This window comes from Pyrgilauda ruficollis, unplaced genomic scaffold, assembly GCF_017590135.1.
Source record: "Pyrgilauda ruficollis isolate IOZ18807 unplaced genomic scaffold, ASM1759013v1 scaffold290, whole genome shotgun sequence".
In the NCBI taxonomy this organism is placed as follows: Eukaryota; Metazoa; Chordata; class Aves; order Passeriformes; family Passeridae; genus Pyrgilauda; species Pyrgilauda ruficollis.
In genome coordinates, this window is record NW_024524267.1 from 108,334 (window position 1) to 122,010 (window position 13,677).

Sequence of the window (13,677 nt, forward strand, 5' to 3'; positions counted from 1 at the left end):
CCCTGTTTTTAAATAATCATAACCACTTCCAGTTTTTACTAAACAAATAGGAGCAGCCTTGAAGTTTATTTACTGAAGGTAATCTAATGCTAATCTGCTTTGCTTTGGTTTTATGACAACTTTGGACACTTTGGGGTGTCTTCCTCTTGCAGGTAAACAAATTTCTTACCTGATCCTTGTGAGTGAGCTCCTGATGCTGCCTGGATACAGCTGGAGCTGTCTGGATGGAGCTGTGCTGCTGTCAGCTGGGCCAGGGTGTTACATTGATTTATAAATGCATTATCTGGCACAGCAGCCCAGCTTTTTACACCAGCGAAGCACAGGAGCCAATGGAGGGTTATTTAGTCAGCTTTTCACAAGATATTTTGGATTCCCAATAACTTCCATGAAAATTAAGTGCTAACTGTGTTTATTTACCTTTTGATATTACTGTCCTAGGGGGCATCTTTTTCCACATCATTCACTGATTCAAGTTCTGCAAGTTGAAAATGCCAAAGGAACGGTCAAATCAGATGAGACATGTTGGTGTTTTATAGATACCATTTTTGCAACTCTTCTATAAGATTTCTTAGCTCTTTCCATGTAAATACATCAGATTTTCAGTCTTTCATGACAACACCCTGAGTGTTTTGGACTTTCTGTGCACCTTACTATAACAACCTAAATCAGAGTCACTCCAGCTGTCTCCATATACCATTTTGATATCTGTTTGATAGGGGAAAATGAGAACTTTAAATTAGTTAATTTCACTTCTAAAAAATACACCTGTGAGATGTTCCACTGTTCAACTCCTGCATTTTAACAAAAAATAACTGAGAGTGTCACTGTCAGAAACATCAGTGAATGGCCATGCCTGGGTGGACACCTAGGAAAGGAGATGTTATCACATGAGGTGAACATGATGCAGGACTCTGAGAAATAAACCAGAAGTCCCGGCAGCAGGCACAGCAAACCTTGCAGTAGACATATGAGCTGCATTATTTAATTTTTAGCAGGATGTAATTAACTCATGAAAGCCACCATTGAAAAGAATTTGTGGGGGTGAGAAGCAGATTTTTATAGATCAGTGTTTTGTGATTTGTTCTCTGAAGCATCTGGTCCTCATCACTGAGACAGGATTCTAGTGATGCTTCAGTCTGCCTTACAATAGCCTGAGCATTATTAATAATTTATCATCGAATTCCTGAACAGAGTTCACATTGCAAACCCTGCATAATTTACAGGGCTGCAGCAGAGGCTGACACCAGGGACAAGGTGTTGAAGCAGATTTGCAGGTGCCACATGGTCATTCACTATTAGGAATCAGTCAAGGCACCTCTAAGCTGTCTGTTAAAGTAAAAGGTGGTGTGAGGTCTCTGCCTACTGGGCACCAGGTGAGCAGTTGATGAACTGGGATCAGCATTTTGCTGGTTTGTACTAGAGAACTGAGATCCTGCAACCAAAGCTATCATTTTACTGTGAGTTTTTCTTGAGTTAAAGAAACTGTTTCATTAATTCTACAAGGGAATGTGGTCTCTGTAATATGTAATTTATGAAAATTCGTGTTCATGTGGAATATACTAGAAATGTACAAGATATAAGTTATGACGTTTGTAAGAAATATTCTTAAAGGATTGTAAACTCACACTCCAGAGTTGGAGATTGCCTCATGTGATTGGGAAGCCACAGATGGCAGTGGGAGAGAGGTCTAATTTACAACCCAAAAGATGTGGCTCCGGAGGTGATGGGCTCTTACTCAGAAACAGTCCAGGAAACATTCAAGCGATGAATACTCGATAAGTCAAGGGTGGTCAGGAACATGCATCCCAATGCCAAGTTCCCTAACCCAGCATCAGCATCCATCGCTTGCCAGGAGCTGCTTTGTGCAGCCCAAGCAGAGAAAGAAGACAACATGAATATGTGAAACTATGAAAAGAAGAGACTCTGCCCCAGGCTGAATAAACTGTATAAAATCTGCCCAGACTGGACAGCCTTCGTGATCAGAGAGGATCTAGTGCAAGAGAGGTCGGATCCGTGTTCACCTGGCATCGACCCCAGGCTCGGCGCTGTCCCTTTTGATTGTGGCTATTGGAGACCGTATCTCAGTCGCTAAATAAAATCTATCTTTATTAATTATTAATTTGGCTTTATCGATTATTACCTATAACAGTCTCATGGGGCAATCCCTGTTAACAAGTGCTGGGACTTTCTACTCTGAAAGGGTGGTCAAGCACTGGAATGGACTCCTTGGGGAAGTGGTGGAGTCACCATCCCTGGAAGTCTTCAAAAAATGAGCAGATGTGGCACTTCATGACATTGTTTAGTGGGCATGGGAGTGATGGAGGTTCAAAGGCTGAACTTCATGAGTTTGGAGAACTTTTCCAACCCGAATAATTCAGTGGTTCTGTGACTTTAGTGTTTACTGGTGTTTCTAGAAGTGGCAGCTGGGTGTTTAGAATCTTTCTTAAAAATAAAATATTCTTCGTAATGAGGGTGAATGCCAGCAAGGTGAAAAAAATTTCAGCCAAACAGCCTTGCTCCTAGAATCTAGTGAGTGGTTACTGAAAAAGAGAGAGGTTGTTAATGCCACTTATTTTATTGGACAGTAGTGACAGCTGCTATTTATCAAATGCAGGCATATTTCCTGACATGGTGTCTAACAAAGCATTGCACATTCAGAAAACAGAGATTGTTTGTTTGTTCTCATGTTGGGCTGGGGTTTATTTATTCACTGTAGCTGCCCAGAAAAGACAAGGTCTGTTCTGTGCAGAGCAAGAAAGTCTGATACAAATGCATATTGTGCATGGGTATTTATTTTAGAATATCATACGACATTTTGCACCAAATTCTACACTAAAATCTCCCTTAAAACCAAACTGCCCTTCAATTCTCTGTAGACATCTGCAGGTGAGTGATTTGAGGTAGGGGTGGCATTTGTGTTCTACGTGTTCAATTCACGCCACAGTGGGGCTCTCAGCTTCCAGCCCGATCATCTAGGTGCTGTTGCAATGTAAAAGTAATAATGATGATAATAAAATTAACATCTCTAGTTAACTATGACAAGCTGAGTGGGTTTTTTTCACCTCCAGCTGGTAGGAAATTGCAGCACATATTTTTTTCCAGACGTAGGCTGGTACTTAGGCTTTCCACTACATAGAGAAATATCCCTGCATTTTCTTGCTCACTTTCTCTGTTCATCTGCTTCAGTGACCTTACTGATATGGAACCTTGTAAAGTGGTGAGCTGGCAGTGACAGACACAGGAGGTGATACACATGGATTGGCTTTAATGAGCGATGCCTAAATGCTCACATTAGCATCAGTGTTCATTCCAGGCTTACACAAACAGGTATCAAGGTTGAGCTTGCCACTGGCATTGGAGTTGCTCACATGGCTCTGCTTTTTTCTGTATCACTGTGGAAATATTAAACAATTTTTGTAATTTTTTTTTTTTTTAAATTTTGGATCTTGGATTGAAGCAAAGTACAAATTCTCTAAATTTCTTTCTCTGATGGAAATGTTTGATCTGACTCCTCATGGCATGGTGCTGCAGCACAGCTGCACTGAGTGTTCTAGCTTTGCTGTTCCTGGAGCTGAAAGTCATTTTTATCACTGATAAGGTAACTTCTGACTGCCACTGCTGCTGTGTGTCCATTTAAAAAGACAGGTATCTCTGCTTGCAAAATTGGAACTTAAATCTTTGACATTTCAGGAGCTGCTGTATATAGAAACACAAGGAGTGTGTTTTTAGCTTGCAGACAAGAGGCCATGAACTCCATAAAAACAGCTCCACAAAGGGGTAAATTGAATATCCTGAGAGCTGAAGATGGGCTGTGCCAACAGACAAGAGCAACAATTTATGAGTGAAACAATAAAAGACATAGAACCAGTATAAAATCATTGTTTCTGTTAAATAGACCAGATTCTAAAAATTGGCAGTAAAGGTGCTCAGCTAAGGGACATGGCATGGGAGCCACCAGTAGAGAACACTTTTTTTCATCCCTTTTTATCCATATCTATGGCTTCTTGTGACATGATGCCCCAGACTTAGGAAGAAAAAAAGCAAAACTTCAAGGTCTTTTGAAATTACACTGCCCCATTTTATTGGTTGATTGCTAGCTCATATAGTATAAGAAATTCAAAATACTCTTCTGTCCTAGGTTACGAGATGTGGGTGGGGTTGTGTATTCTATTATCAGCTGTTAGAGGTGGGGCAGTTATCTTCTGTTAATTGGGCAGTTTATCTCTTCCACAACCAGTCTTCCCTCCAGAGAAATATCCTCTGTTAATAGACCATTGAGTCTCCCTGATAAAATTAAATCATCCCATTGTGAGATGCTCTACCCAGGGAGAGGAGCCAAGCATTCCTACCTAGAAGTAATCTGAGATTTAGAACACCACAGCCAGCCTTTTCCATTAGATTCCCAGAGGAGCAGCCCTTTCTCCACTAAATTCCCAAAAGAACGGCTTTCTTCTGTACTAAATTCCCTGAAGAAGACCAAGCCCATCTACACCACCACTACACCTGCAGAAATGCTTACACCCTTCTACAGAATCACTGCTTCAACAAAACCACACCTGTCACTCCAAAAAGACTGCAGCCACCATTCAATCAGACTGCTACCAACACCCTGACACACAAGGTGTCAAGTCATATTTTGACTCTGTCAGTGGTTTGGGTTTTTTTGGTGGCTTTTTTTTTGTTTGTTTGTTTGTTTGGTTTTTTTGTGGCTTTTTTTGGTTTGTTTTTTGTTTTTGTTTTGGTGGGTGGTTTGGGTTTTTGTTTTTGTCTTTTTTTTGGTTTTTTTATTTGTTTGTTTAATTTGGTTTTTTCACTATTAAATTTGTATTTTTGTTTTTAGTTTTCCTAATAAAGAACTGTTATTCCTATTCCCATATCTTTGCCTGAAAACCTCTTAATTTCAAAATTATAATAATTCAGAGAGGAGAGGTTTACATTTTCCATTTCAAGGAAGGCTCCTGCCTTCTTTAGGAGACACCTGTCTTTTCAAACTAAAATGCCTTCAGATTTTTATGTCCCACTAATTCTTTACAGGTAATTTTCTTCCCCTCTTTCAGTCATTTATTTTCCAGGCTGAAGACACTTCTCACAAATTATCTCTCCTTGCATGAAAGCCACACTGTAGCTCTGATGATTCTTGTCCTTTTTTGGGTAATTTCTAGTTCAACTGTATGCTTTTTTTTCAGGTGACATAAATATAATCACATTTTGTAACGTAGAGTTCTGCAGCTTTGAAGGGGAAGGGAATTTAGATTATTCCCCTCAGTGGTTAATTTTGTCTTCAATCCTTTCCCCATGATTCTTTAAATTTTTTGTTGTTGTTGTTGTGGTTTTTTTATTGTTCATTGTTTATATTGCTTATTTTGTCCCCATCATCTGAAAATCCTGTCAGCTCACTCCTCCTTGCCAGGTCATTTCTGAACCTCCTTGAAGATTTTCTGGTAATTTTCTTATCTTCAGACATCAGCTTGGTGTGATTTTCTACTTATTAGAACCAAGCTGTTCATAAAAGTAAACCACTGGAATTCCGTGGAAAGGGCCCTTGAGATGGTGATTCTAAATAAAACAGACCAGCTCCTGCAGCCAGAAAATTTATAGAGGGAAGGATTTTTATTAAATTCATTGCATAGCAATCAATAAAATAGTCTTCCATTTAGTGGAAGTTATAGTTTACTACAGAGAGGAATGATTTCTTTAGAATTCTCAAAGTTTTCACCTTATACAGAGTTGACAATCTAAAAAAAAAAAAAAAAAAAAAAAAAAAAAAAGTGAACAAAACAAGGTGGAAGTTAAGAGTGCCAGAGTTACAGTATATTTTTGTACTCCAAACTCATAAAGAATGCAACATTTATCATTTGTGATGCCCAAAGCAAGTTATGGGCAGAAGAAAGCAATAGTAGAGTTTACATCCATGAGTTTCCCAGACACGTAAGGAATTTAAGAAGAAAATCAGTAAATTTTTTCTATTTATATCAGTTTTTTATGTAATATTTTTCAGACCCAACATGTAGCTATGTAAATCAAAATGAAAACAAATGCAGAGTCTAAGAATTCAAAGAACTGAAAGTCAGAAAAAAAAACCAAATTATTTTTAAGTTGCAAATTTCAATTCTCAAAAGACTGGAACAAAATCAAAGAAATATAATTTTGATCACTCAGTACTGTGTAAAATATAATAGAAAATCTACCCTACTGCTAACAAAACTATTTTGTTTTCTTTTCACCATTCTCAGGGAAAAAAAAACAAAAACAAAAACAAAACCAAACCCAAACAAACAAAGAAACAAACAAAAACACACACACACACACAAAAAAAAAAAAAAAAAAAAAAAAAAAAAAAAAAAAACCAACAAAAAAAAAAAAAAAAAAAAAAAAAAAAAAAAAAAAAAAACCCCAACACAATAATTTCCTTATCTCGCAGTATTTAAGGATCTTTTCTGCCTTTTAAAATAAGGGTAATTGGAATATGGTTGGTTTGAAATCAGTAATAACTTTTAAAATATTTTGAGTATATACTAAAAGTTTGGGGTTTTTTTCTGTTAGAGATTTAATATCTTCAGGATAAGTAAACCAATATCTAATAATCTCAGAAGCATTATAAGTGTAAGCCTCCTGTTTTCAGTGATATCTGGGGTTCCAAACAGGCTGCCTGGGCTGCTCTGTGGGCACCCATCGATTTTTTTTCAGTTTTATCAGGGTGGGTTGATTAAAACAACGTGTCAAGGTGGGACTCACCAGGAGTCTGGCTGCCAGTAAATTCCAGCAGGGATAACAAGGAGCTGGGGACAGTATTCTCCTCAGCAGCGTGTTTGCAGCCAGAAAAGGACAGATGTCTGCAACCCAACTGCCTCGGAAATTTCCCTCAGTCTCCAATAAATAGTTGATACATAATTGCTTCGCCTCTGGCTTCTCAGCTTGAGCTAAGCATTCCCAAACTACCTGAGTTGCTTACAAGCTTTTTGTTTCTTGGGGTTTTTTTTCCAGGTCACTTACATCTTTCCTGGAACTCTGTGTTCGGGATCATCTCATTTCACAGCTGTTAATGACTTGCAAAGCCAGTGCTGCCCTCCTGCTGTGTCACCTGAACCTCTCCCTTTCTCCTACCGACATCCCAGACCAACAGCTCCGAGCACAGCTGGGAGCGCCTATCATTTGGGATTTTTAGATGGCATCATGTGGGTTTGCTTTTCCTGCTTCACACTTAGCTGAGAGGTGTTAATTTATTACTATTATTATTATTGTTATTAACAACAACAACAACAACAAAGTGAAAGCAAGAGGGAAAAGTCACTGCCAGCTAAAAAGATAAGGGCATTAGAGACTGAGCTAAGCTTGTGCATTGATCTGCAGATTGATTCTGTGAGCAGAATCTTCAGAGTCAAGTGTTCCTTACTGGGCTCTTTTTACATTATCACTTACACCATCCACCCCTTTTGGGACCGAGTTCATTAATAGTGCAATACCTGAGGAGGTGGAGGTAGAAATTAGGAGCTTTCAATCCGGATGACCTGCTCAGATGAGATCACTGAGACCCTTCCAGCTTGGAACCTCAGGTTTGATTGTGAACTCTGTTAGTTTATAAAGAAATCTCCGAGATTTTCTCTTCCTTATGGCATTGGAGTCTCTGGGTGGGCAAGGATAGATTGGATTTAAATCTACACAGGGACTTCACCCAATCATGTTCCATCCTGGGCTGCAGACATCTCCATGGTCAGGAGCTGGGCTGTGTGGGATCCGACAAATCAGCAGCTGAGACTTGGCAGTTTTGAACTCCCGATATAAGAAGGCTCTCAACAATAAAACAGGCTGTTTGCTGTTGCATGGAGCTTTGAGGTGTGTGTGTTGTCCCTGTCTCTCTGACCACTGACCCCACGGAATGGTTGTTAAATTTAATACTTCCTTATTTAATTTTTTGAAGCCTTGCAGAGTTTTGCTGAAATCTCAGCTCAGTTCACATAACTGATGCAAACACTGGTTGCAAAGCCAGCTAATTGTAGGGATTTTGTAGATTTGGGGCAGCTCTTACTTGATAAACTCTTCTTGACTCAGCATAAAAATTGTCACATTTAATCTGATAAATAAAACAGGCAACACCGCAGTATGTAACCCCAGTAATTTTCACTATTCCATAATAGATGGTTTCTCCATAGGGACAATTCCATTATAATCCCTCTGCAGGCAGCCTGAGACTGAAGTATGCATTCATCAGTAGGAGTGTGTATTTTTCTAAGTCTGTTTATATTCACTAGTAGAATATTGCTACTCTGATATGCTGTAAAACTTGAACCTTGTAAAATTTAAAAATACTTTATAACATGTAAAATTACTCCATTTTGACCTGAATCTACAATTAATTTCTTTGAAATCACAGTGATTTAAAGAACACAAGGCCTTTATGACTAAGATTACTGGTGTTATATGTAAAAACTGATTCAGCCAATGTTTAACAAAAATAAAAAGTAAATTTATTGGTGACCGATATACAGTCCCGACCGCCAACAATCAAAGGCAGCACCGACCCCGGGACTGGAGCTGGGTGGACGCAGATCCGCCTCTATCACACCGAATCCCCCCTGGTCACCAACGCCGCCTGGCAGAGTCCGAGTTTTACACTCTTTTTCTTGACTGTGGCGGAGTCCCTTTGTCCTTCCTTGGAGTTCTTCACGCTGTGTCTGTTCTCTGTCCTGCGCTGGACAAAGCCTGGTCCGGGAACTGATGTGTATCTGCTCCTTGGTTCGGGAATCCCGCATTCAGATGTGTGTCCTGGATGGTCCTGTCTGTCTGAGATGAACATCTCCACGGGCCATCATCGCTGGGGTTCTCTCGTTCATACCAGCAAGAACACCCATCTCCTGTGCAGGCTACGTTCACGTTGTGTGTTAATGACACACCTCCTCCTCGGCTGCCGGCTGCGGTTTCGCCACCCTGTGAAGCAATCCCCTTTTCCCTTGCTGGTGTGATTCTAAAGTTTTTTATTTTATTCCTATATCCATAGTCTATCAGCACGAATTACCACCATATCCATAACACTGGTATTACACATGTTTAGAAAAATAATAGAGATACAAGTCTAAGAAAAAGCAGATTATGTAAGAACATCACGTATATTCTGGATATAATGTTTTAAATATGCTTATGTGATAGATGAGTAATGCGATGATTGACTCTCACAATTAATAGACAAATATAATGTATATAGGTTAAGAAAAATTTTATATATCTATAGTTCTGTTTTACCCCCTCGCGTGACCATCAAAGGACAGCTTTGGGGTTGGGACATCTGGGAGGGTTGGTTTGTCAATACAGTGACATTTGACCACCAATCATGATTTAAGGAAGAGATGTCCACCACTGGACAGCGAAGAAGGAGTTGATGGACAGAACTTTTGAAGGGATTAAAGGGTTAAAAGGGAAAAACCTCCATTGTGAGGGAGCTGAGCCCATGGAAGGGAAAATCTTTTGCTCCCAGCAGCATAACCCTTTTTCTTTATTCAGTCTTCTGTTGTATTTTTGATAAGGTTTAATAAACCTTCCTAAACTATGAAAAGTGAGTAGCTATTTCTCACACTTACAACTGCATCTGATTCTGTTTTACATAAACTAAAGAGCTGAAACTTTCATGTCATCTCTGATGGGAAAGTTTTAACAGCCTAAAAGTATGTAGTTATATTCTTTCAGGTAATAGAATATAATAAATATAATATAATAAATATAATACAATAAATATAATATAATAAATATAATATAATATAATATAATATAATATAATATAATATAATATAATATAATATTAATATAATATTAGTGCTCTGATAACTGTAATGATTTTGATGCATCTTTTTTGAAGAGGAAATAATAGTACCAGAATGTGACTTGAATATTAGTGTTTAAATATTTTAAATATTTCTTGGGAAATAATAATTGAAAAAACTATTCCGGTTATTTTCTCTGAAAGCTTATAATTAATTTAGACTGCAGTGACATGTAAGATTTGCAAGTGGTTTCCTTCAGATTGAATTATCCCATGTTCTAAAATTCTATCAAAGCAAGTACCCTATAGAAATAGGGGTTTAATGACACTGCGAGGTTTGTACAGTGCATACCTTTACATTCTAGCTCTAACAACATTGAAGACTTAATTTCAAATTAAACTTTCCCTCCACTTTGTGATAGGGATAAAAAGTTTCACATGAAGCTGGTGTTGTTCAGTAGAGAATTCAAGAACTTCATTTCTGATTTAGGTTATAAATCTAAAGTCAGGTGTGATTCAAGTGGTTTGAGGCTTCCTTTACAAATCCCTGGTGCTGAGCAGGTTCAACTCAGAAGTCTGGCAAGCACTTTGCACACATTGTCTGACACAAATGTCAGTACCTAAGGACAATGAATCATCTAATGCCTGAGGTCAGTGAGCACTGAGCAAACCTTGCATGAGCACACCCTACGGGTTAGCTGCCTCTCCTTCTGCATTATTCAGTGGTGTACTTGAAACAGCAGGAATCTGGATGTGAGAGAGACATGGAATTCCAGGCGAAACTTTCATATCAAGGCATTCAGTATTGACTCTGCATTTGAAACAATATAATTTACCAATAGGAGAATAATCTAAAGAATTACAGAATCATTAAGGTTGGAAAGGAACTCCAAAACCATCAAGTCCAGACTGTGACTGATCCCCACCTTGTCACCCAGCCCAGAGCACTGAGTGCCATGTCCAGACCTTCCTTGGACATCTCCAGGGCTGGGGACAAAGAACGTTGTAGAAAAAATGTAGGAAATTGTTCAAGTCACATTCATAGTAACAGTTCTCCTGACCTAAATAGAACTGCCTAAGTATTGACATTTAATAGCAACTGTATTTTTCCTTTTTTATTTTTACTTCCTCTAGTATTTTGACTAAAACATTGCAGTGGGCTACAAAATGCATGGGTAAAGCCAGGCTGTTGTTTTATTCTGCTAAATACACCACTTGTGCTCTTTAGAGCATGCTGGTTTTAAAGAGCAGCCTCACCTATGAGAAGGGAAGCAGTGAGACAGGACTTTTAAGAGCTGAGTTCTGTTTCCATGTGTGCCCTAGATTTCTCAAGTCTTTGATGAAAATTACTGCTTCTCTCTGACTCAGCCTAAGTAATAAAACTGTGATTCTGGTATTTGTATTCTTTGGAGCGCTTGGAGAACTGCTGATGAAATGAACCGTGAAGAGATGCACATTAGTGTCACCATTCTGTTCCTGTTGAGAAATATTCCCTGATGTTTGCATCCCCAGCTTCATACCCAAAGTGAACAGGTTGTTGAATGGTTCTGGTGGTTTGGAGTTTTTGTTGTTTATGAGATGTTCTCCATGCATCAGAGCATTTACTACCTTGTAGCAAACATCAGGAAAAATTTCCTTCCTGTGAGGATCCTGGCACAGGGTGCCCAGAGCAGCTGTGGCTGCCCCTGGATCCCTGGCAGTGCCCAAGGCCAGGTTGGACACTGGGGCTGGGAGCAGCCTGGGACAGTGCAAGGTGTCCCTGCCCATGGCAGGGGGGGCACAGAATGGGCTTTGAGGTCCCTTCCAGCCCAAACCATTCTGGGATTCTACAAAATACATCTGGATTCTCCTTTTGGCTCTTCAAGTGAGAGAAGATTTGATTGGGATTGCTCTGTCCCGTCTCCTGTAATCCAGGAATTTTGTTGTTTGACTCATGCTTGGGACTGCTGACAGTCTAACCTTCTCCATGTATTTTATACCCTGTTTTGTTCAATTCTACTAAAATCTAAAATAATTGGGATATACAATGCAGGACCAGAAACACCTCAGATGTTCTATTAATATTAATTTGCTAGTATATTTTAGTTCTAGTATTATGAACACTGAAAGAAACAGTGAAGACATTGTACATAAACAGACATAAATGCAATGGCAGCCATTTATTTGTCCAATTTATTTGTTTGATCATTTCTTTCAAGTACAGACATCTTTAACAAATCAGAGAACAGAACCTATAATAGAAGAAAGAAAAAAAAAATGTTTCTGGGCGCTAGAGGAAGAATCTGGAGGCCTTTAAACAAATTTTCAATTTTCATGTCTAATCTTATCTGGAAATGAAAAAGAGAAAGTAAAGAGCCCTTGCAATAGCTGGAAATGGAGGATTTAATGAAATAAGTGGTAATGCCAGGCCTGTGTTATGTGCAATTCTAACAAAAGTCCATGTTGCAGAGAGCCCGAGGCTGCAGCACAGCATGAGTTTCAGGGTTTTTATATAAAGAATCCATGTAGGTATCTAAGTTATCCAAGCCAGACAAGACAGTAGAACTGATTCCTACCCCTGCAAAAAACTCTTTACATTACACATGGTAGCTGGAAGGGGACATAATTACATTTGCATGTATTTTAAGGCCTCTCTCTTTTTCTGAGGACACTTGCTATGTATTTATATTTTCATGGAACATAAAGTCCCACCAATATTTCACACAAGTGAAAGGACAGAACAAGAAAAGAAATGCCAGACATTTAAAGAACGTTCCCTTTACATAATCAATGTGCACTCCAACTGTGTGCCCACATTTTTGCATGCAGCTACAACTTTATTTGACATCAGAAACTTCAGCTGCTGACTTTTCTTTGGAAATTTTACTGCTTGTGTAAAAAACCCAAAATGTTGGAAAGCCAAAATGGGCCTTCCCCATTAAAAACTATGTTTCACTGGAGAAGAAAATAATCTTCAAAATCCTTCAATGTAATTGTTCAACTTTCTATTTATGGGTTTATTTCTATTTATAAATATACCTCACCTGCAGAGCTGCCCCAGCCCTGGGACCAGCACAGATAAGGTCCTTTTCTGCTCAAACCTCTCTGTGATAACTCTGATATATATTCTAGGTGGGCAAAGAATACTTCTGTTTCACTGAAGGTGAAAATGCAGTTGAGATAAAAATTCCAGAACAGTTTAAGTTGGAAGGGAGCTCTGCAGATTGTTTGGTCCAAACTCTCATGCTCAGATCAGGGGCAGAGCATTGTTCAGGGCTGACTGCATCTTTTGCATCTGAATGCATCTTTAGGATCTTCAAAGATGGAGATTCCACAGCTCCTCTGGGAAGCCTGTTCCAAGGTTTGATCATCCCCACAGTAAAATAGTTTTTCTTCATTTAGGTGGAACTTCCTTACTTTCTGTTTGTGTCTGCTATCCTGTCACTGGGTATCACCAAGTATAGGCTGGCTCCATCGCAGCCTCACTTGCTATTTTTACATCTTGATAACGGTTTTCACACCTGAGCCTTCTCATGACCTTTCCATGCTAAGGTCCTTCAGCTGGATGCAGTGTGACCTACTTATCTCGACAGAAAGGAAATGAAAACACAAGGAGTAAATGTTAAACTATAAGAAAAACTTTGGCTTAAGTTGTTAATTTTTTTATTTGTTCAACATCTGTTTAACATTTTCTGCCGTTTGTGGCATATTTAGAAAAAAAAATTGTAATTTTTCAATCAACATTCAGACAGGAAAATTACCCTCTATTCTCTCCATAGGAGACTGTAAATAACAAATGATGGTATGTATATGTATTCAAATTTTTAATAATTTATAAAAATCACTATTAAATTCCACCTCTAAATAGCTTGATTAAGAAAATCCATATTCAGAATTGTTTCTAGAAGCATCTATTGGCACACTGATTTCTCCCAAAACCTAAATAT